At 34.2% G+C, this 7408-nt stretch overlaps 1 pseudogene; it reads right to left on the reverse strand.

Annotated features, from left to right (window-relative positions):
* Positions 1-5117: 5117 nt before the first annotated feature.
* LOC138078912 (ERO1-like protein alpha pseudogene) lies at positions 5118-6164 on the reverse strand (annotated as a pseudogene).
* Positions 6165-7408: the final 1244 nt, after the last annotated feature.

The following is a 7408-nucleotide window of genomic DNA, read 5'->3' on the forward strand; positions in this document are numbered from 1 at the left end:
CATTAATCTGGAACTCAGTTCCCCTCAGAGGGTGATCCTGAGTCACATATCTAATCTCCCGTTCATCCCATCTCATCTATCACCATATCACACACACTTCCAGGTGCCTCATATTTTATTAAAAATCAATTCCAGCTTACCAGGGACATTAATGGCTTTTGCTTTTCAACAGAACAATGAGTACCATCTGAGACACTTGCAGGTGTGAAAGACAATAAACTGCCCACAATTTTACATTATTAGATCATTGAAATCACTGGTGTTTCCATTGTAATGAGATCTCTGGGACATAAGGTCTCTCTGCTTCATGCTTGTGGATTTTTATTAGTGTTTCAGGGGCATTCTTTTCATAAAAAGAGTAATTAAGGAGACAGGTTCTAAGGAGATGGAGATGGAGCATGGAATGATACCAGGGCTATAATTTGAGTCTAAGGTCTAAGGGAATAAAGGAAATAATCAACAGAGATGAGGAAAAAGGAAAAGCTAAAAGGAGACCCTCAACAAATTTTAAACTCTGAAACCAGCACAGTGGATAGAGGGCAACATCACCCCCTGATTCTACTATGAGGACAAGAAGCAAAATGAAGTATTTAAGCAAAATTTTTAGAGTACTTCTTGAGAGTGCCAGATAAGTGAGAGAAAGGAGCTTGAATTTCCTTTCTAGGAGGACTTGAAAACTGGGAGAGTCTTACTTGTCTGAGTTTAGCTTGGAAAGAAATAGGTTTATTTACCCTTGAGACCAGCTCTGTGATATTTTGGTATCCCACTGCCCACGTTTGAACCACAAACCCAAAGCTTAAAGAGTCCTGAAGTGACTGTGTATATCAAAATAAGATGTTTAGTAATCTCTGATCCCATAGACCCTTCTCTAGTCCATTTCCTCCTCCCCTTTTCAATAGGCAGTGCCATCGTTCAGGCCCTGGTTATCTCACTCCTGGAGGAATGTGAAAGTTCCACTTGCAGCCTTTCCTCTGGCCCTCCCTTCATTTCTTCCTGCACATCACAGCATTCAGAGAAATCTACCTTAAATTCATGTTTGAGCCTGTTTTTTCACAGCTTGAATATCGCCGACTTCCCATAGCTTCCAGCCTCTCTCCCCCTCCTTTCTGCTTCACAGCTCGCCTTCTAGACGCACATACCCCTAGCACGCTTTCATTCCTCCCTACTGCATTCGTGCTGTTCTCTAAGTTTCCTCATCTTTTTTTCTCTTTCCTTTTCCTTTGGGCCTTTATTAATTGTGAAAACATAATGCAAATATATAAAAGTAAACAAACATAACACATAAAATTTAGTGAATAAAGGCAATAAATGCACAGTCATTCTCCCCAGGTCGGGAAATAAGAGTATTGCAGTCATCTTTCCTCCCCACCCCAGTGTCCCTCACTGCTATGATGGGGTCAAAACTCTCCCTCCTGTGAGAAACCACTATCTTGATTGCCATGATAATAATTGTCTTGCTTTTCTCTATAGTTTATCACATATTTATACATTGCTGAACAATATAGTGTAATTTTGCCTGTTTTTGAACATTATATGGATGGAATCACAATGAATTTATTCATTCACTTGAACTTTATTTGAATGGAACCATACATTTTATTGTTTTGTGTCTTGCTTCTTTTTCGCATTATATTTGCCAACGTCATCAGCGTTTTGGGGATGCCTGTGCTTTGCTCATATTTGTTGTTCTACTGTATTCCACCGCATGAATACGCTGCAGTGTAGTTATCTGTTTTCTAATGCTGTGTTCTGCTACTGGTGGACATTTCAGTTGCTTTAAAATTTAGGCTATTACGGGGTGAATATTTTAGTACATATCTTAAGGTGCATATAAAAAAATTTTTTATAAAGTGTATGCATACAGATGGATTTGCTAAATTATAAGATATGAGCTTCACTCTATTAGAAAATATCAAATTGTTCTCAAAAGCAGTTATAATAATTTACAGTCCACTAGCAGGGTGAAAGATCTCATTACTCCACATTCTCTCCAACATTTGGTATTGTCAGACTTCTAATTATAAATTTCTCTCTGATATAGTAACCCCAAGTGTCTAGACAGTGCCTGGCTCCTAGTATGCATGCATTAAATATTTGTTGAATAAACTAATATTTCTTAATTTCCAAACATAGGAATTTTGTGGTTATCTTTTTATTGATAGCTTAATTCCATTGTCGTTAAAGAACCTTTCCTGTTCAATATCAATCTTTGGAAATTTGTTGGAATTTGTCTAATAGACAAGTTGTTTGTAATTGTTATATATATGCAACAAGGAAGAATATATGTTTTGCGTTTGTTGGATGCAAAGTTTAGAGACATCCATTATTACAAAATTTAGAACAAATTTATAAAATGCTTATTAAAATTTATATACCCTAAGTAATTTTTCTATATGTACTACAAATTACTAAAAAGAAGCTTTTATAATCTTCCACTACATTTGTGAATTTATCCTTCTGATAAATTTTTTGTAGTTCTGATAATTTCTGCTTTATATATTCTAGTGCTGTGCTGTAAGTATAATTTGAAATTTTAAATTATCATATTTTCCTGGTGACTTGAACACTTTCCATTATTAGTCAGTTTTCTTATTCACCACTAATGCTTTTGCCTTAAAGTGACTGATATGAATATAGCTATATCAGCTTTCTTTTGAATGGGGTACATGATTTCTCCTTTTTCATTTTTTTTTACTTTCAACTTCCAACGTTTTAAGCCTATTTCTGATAGCTAGCATATTTTGTTTTGGTTTGGTTTTTGTCCATTTTGTCAGCCTTTTCTTTTATCTAGCTCATTTAGTGCAGTTATATTTAGTATTAATAATTTGGATTTAAACCAAATTTGTGGATTTATCTATTTCTCATTTCTGTTGGGTTTTGCTTCCTATATTTTAAAGTTATTTTATTAGATATTTAACAGTTTAGGATTGTTATGTCTTTTTGCTGAATTGACCACTAAAATCATTATGAAATGGCCTTTCTTTATTTCTAGTAAAATTCATCCTCTTTACTTAGTTCAATATTCAAGGAGCCACTTCAGCTTTTCTTTTTAGTGTTTGCATGCTATATACTTTCCTTTTTTTCTTCCTTTTCTCATGTCTGTGCCTTTACATTTTATGTAGCTTTCTTGTAGACAGAATGTACTTGAGTTTTACTTTATCCAACCTGACCATCTCTACCCTTTAATTGGAATGTTTAGATCATTTACACTTATTATAACTGTTAATAGATTGGGTTGCAATCTATCATTTGCTGTTTTGTTTTCTATTTGTCTTATCTTTTCTTTGTTTCTTTTTTCTTTTTTCCATTCCAGTGTTTAGACTAAGCGAACCTTAAATTTTTTTTTTTTTTTACCTTGGGTTTTGGCTTTTTAGTTCTTGCTTTTCTCTTTGTTTTGTTTTGTTGTTAATGCTTTAGAGCAGTTCTTTTCCAGTAGAATTTTCTGTGAAGATGGAATTCTACATCTTCATTGTTCAGGATGGTGACCACTAGCCACGTATAACTATTCAAGACTTGAAGTTTAGTTAGTGTGACTAAGGAACCGAGTTTTAAATTTCTATTAATTTTAATAGCCAAGTGTGTTATATTAGACTGTGTCATTCAAGAGTTTACAATATACATCCTTAACTTGTCACAATGTAAGAACCTTACAATGACATACTTTCATCTTCTCCTTTTTGGTTTTGTTGTCACACATATTACTTCTATATAAGTTTAAAACCTGAATGCACTTTATTTTTACTTCAATCATTTACCTTCTTAAAAGATAAAATTTGAGAAAAATATTTTACCTAGTATTTATCAATTTTTGCATGGTTTATTCCTTTGTGTTAATCCAAATTTTCATGTTATTTTTTTTCTGCCTGAAGAACTTCATTTAGCATTTCATCTGTTTGTTTAAAATGGTCTTTATTTCATCTTTGTGTGTGAAAGATATTTTCTCTGGGTAAAAAATTCTGGGTTGACCCTTGTCTTCACTTTGCATAGCTCTTTAAAGAACTCTGTGGTTGCTATTTCCTTTGTTCTTCTGTAGTTGGGGGATGGCAAACTTTCATGTAAAGTTCCAGGTAGTCTTTTAGGTTTTTGCAAGCCATATAGTCTCTCTTAAAACTACTCAACTCCATCATTGTAGAACAGAAGCAACCATAGTGATAAATAAATGAATGCAGGGGGGCTGTATTCCAACTAAACTTTGTTTATAGAAACAAGAGGTGAATCAGATTTGCCCCATGGTCATGGTTTGCCAATCCCTGCTCAGTATGTAATTTGTCTCTGGAACATCTTTATCCTTGGCTTTTAGCAGTTTGATTAAGATGTACCTTGGCCTGGTTTTCTTTAAACTTATTATGCCTGGCTTTCATTGACCTTTCAAATTTTGAATTTTTTAGCCATTATTTCTTTAAATATTTGTATAGCTCCTAGCTCTTCTGGGGCTTCCCAAGTGGTGCTAGTGAAAAAGAACCAGCTGCCAATGCAGGAGACATAAGAGATGTGAGTTCAATCCCTGGGTTGGGAAGATCCCCTGGAGGAGGGCATGGCAACTCCATGTATTCTTGTCTGGAGAATCCCAGGGACAGAGGAGCCTGACAGGCTACAGTCCATAGTGTTGCAAAGAGTCAAACATGACTGAAGTGACAACATGCAGGCACAGCTCTTCTGAAACTTCAGTTACATGTATGTTAAACTGCTTGATATGTCTCACAGATCACTTTTGCTCTGATCCTTTCTTTTTCTGTATTTTTTTCCTCTGCTTCATTTTGAATAGTTTTTATTTCTATGTCTTTAAGTTCTCTAATCTTTTCTTCTGTAGCCCATAATTGTTGTATTTCCCTCATGAAATTTTAAAATTTTATTCATTTTTAAAATTTTATAATCTTCACTTTATTGAATATTAAACTTTAAAATGTGTGCTAAATTATCAAAATATTACTTTGACTCACAATAATATTATACATATTTAAACTCAGCACAATTACAAAATAAAACTGTTTACTTAAACAATAGGATTCTCCTCTAATAAAAATAACTTTAAATAAAAGGCTCAACTTCAAACTTTTGTTACTATTTCACTCTTTGGCCTCCACTGTCCAGAAACAGGTACATTTCAACTCATTTCTTTAATGGATATTTTGCAACAACTTTCTGAAGTTTTCCAATTCTTTCATATTTGTAGAAATTTTTCCAAATGCATTAGACAATGATACTATTTCCTGTCAGTTTGGATGAATTTCATACATGGGCCCACTTTCTGGTGTATTTGCTATCAATGTCTCTCAAAACAAGACCTTTAAGGCAGTGCCCAAACCCTGAGTCTGAATATTTTCCACAGTCAACATTTAAACCACCCAACACAATCCATAATTTTGGAAACATCTCTAAACTGTGTCCTAAAATGTGCCTATAATTAGCTTGCTTCTTTTTTTAATTCCAAGCCAAAATAATGAATTCCATAAAATGTAAAAAAAAATCATTTTACTTCATTAAATATTTCCAAGACTAATTTTTGAATCTTGTTGTCTGAAATTAAACTTCATTTTCAGTGAATAGCTGGAAATCTGGGTGCCCAGTGGATAGTAGCATTTTAGATAATGGCCTTAATTCTTTTAAGTAAGGAAAATACATGTTCTTAGGCCTTCTTGTCCTTCAGTCAAAATTCCATCAAACTCACTGATGAAATTCTACAATGTGTGTCCCCATTTTCCAAACAGCTGTCTTGTAAAAGCTCTCTCACACTCAAACACACATTATTGCTTGCATGTAGTCCAGATATGTCTGAAGTATACCACTATTTTACACAATAAATGTTCTCTTCATGTTTCCCTTGACTAGAAGCCAAAATATTTAAATATCTTTCATTGTCTGTGACTTTATTTTCTTCATAAACAATGATATTCCCTATCTTCCAAGCATCTGGTCCCTTCTCACGGTGTAATGTTTAGGATTAAGAACAATCTACATATTCAGTGCCAACCTATCATATTCAGCTGATATGTCATCAGCTTCACAGAGGCTGTGTGAGGAATCATTATACTTGATCCACTGAAGGACAGTTTTCTGTGTTTGCTCACTTAGAGACTCACCCCAAACTCTGTGTTACTCAGCTTGTTCATATCTTCAGTGAGCTTATTGGCTTCTTCAGGATACCTGTATCTTGTGCTTTGCATTTAACTTTAATTAAAACACTAAATTTTTAACATTTAATTTAACGTGTATTACTTCTTATATTGAACTTTTTTGCTTTATCCTATAGCATACAGAAAACAGTCTCATAATGCCAATATTAGTACTAACAAAAAAACTGCAAAATGAAGTTTAAGAGTTGTTTAGTTCTTAGAATGTGACTCACTAAAGAAGGACAAATTCCTATGTTCGAAGGTCAATTGAAATAAATCTTTGTTTTTGGTTATGTTACCAATATTATACACATTTAGGTCTCTTTTGTTTTCAATTTTAGGGCTTGCCCTTTTTTTCTGTTTGGTTTAATTTACTTTTTGAATATGTAAAACAATTACATGATTCTAAAGTCAAAACTACATTAAAAATACACTCAGAGGAGTCCCCCTTCCACCCCTATCCCCTTATCCTAATTCCCCCATCACCTTCTGTGAATAAATATTTTCATTAGTTTCTGGTTAATCTTTCCAAAGTTTCATTTTATTCAAAGGATAGTTACTATATAGAGTGTTCTGTCCTTCACCTCACATAAAACATGTGATGATTATTCTATAGCAACATATAAAAATATTTGTTATATGTATAACATATATTATATGATGTACATTATATATATATGTACTATATATGTATATATGTATATGTATATAATGTACTATATATATGCATTATTTATAATGTATACATAAATATAGGACTTCCCTGGCTTCCGTGGCTCAGACGGTAGAGCATCTGTCTACAATGTGAGAGACCTGGATTCGATCCCTGGGTTGGGAAGACTCCCTGGAGAAGGAAATGTGTATAGTGTTTACAGCTTCAGAGTATTCCATTGTGTACCATAGCTTATTCAGATCCCCACTATTGATAGTATTTGGGACATTTCTGGGATTTTTACCATTAAAAATAATGCCACAATGACTAACCTTATGCACGTATTATTTCAAGTTTGTGCAGATGTACTTTTAGAATGAGCACTATGTGTGCGAGTCTATTCACTGGTGTCCAATTCTTTGTGACCCTATGGACTGTAGCCTGCCAGGCTCCTCTGTCCATGGAATTTTCCAGGCAAGAATACTGGAGTGGGTTGCCATTTCCTACTCCAGGAGATCTTCCTAACCCCAGGGATCAAACTCCTGTCTCTCGCATCTCCTGCACTGGCAGGCAGATTCTTACCACTGTGCTGCTTTCAGGATGGATTTCTTAAAAATGTGATTGCTAGGTTAAAGGGTGAATA

The sequence above is a fragment of the Capricornis sumatraensis genome, chromosome 4 (assembly GCF_032405125.1).
Source record: "Capricornis sumatraensis isolate serow.1 chromosome 4, serow.2, whole genome shotgun sequence".
NCBI lineage: Eukaryota > Metazoa > Chordata > Mammalia > Artiodactyla > Bovidae > Capricornis > Capricornis sumatraensis.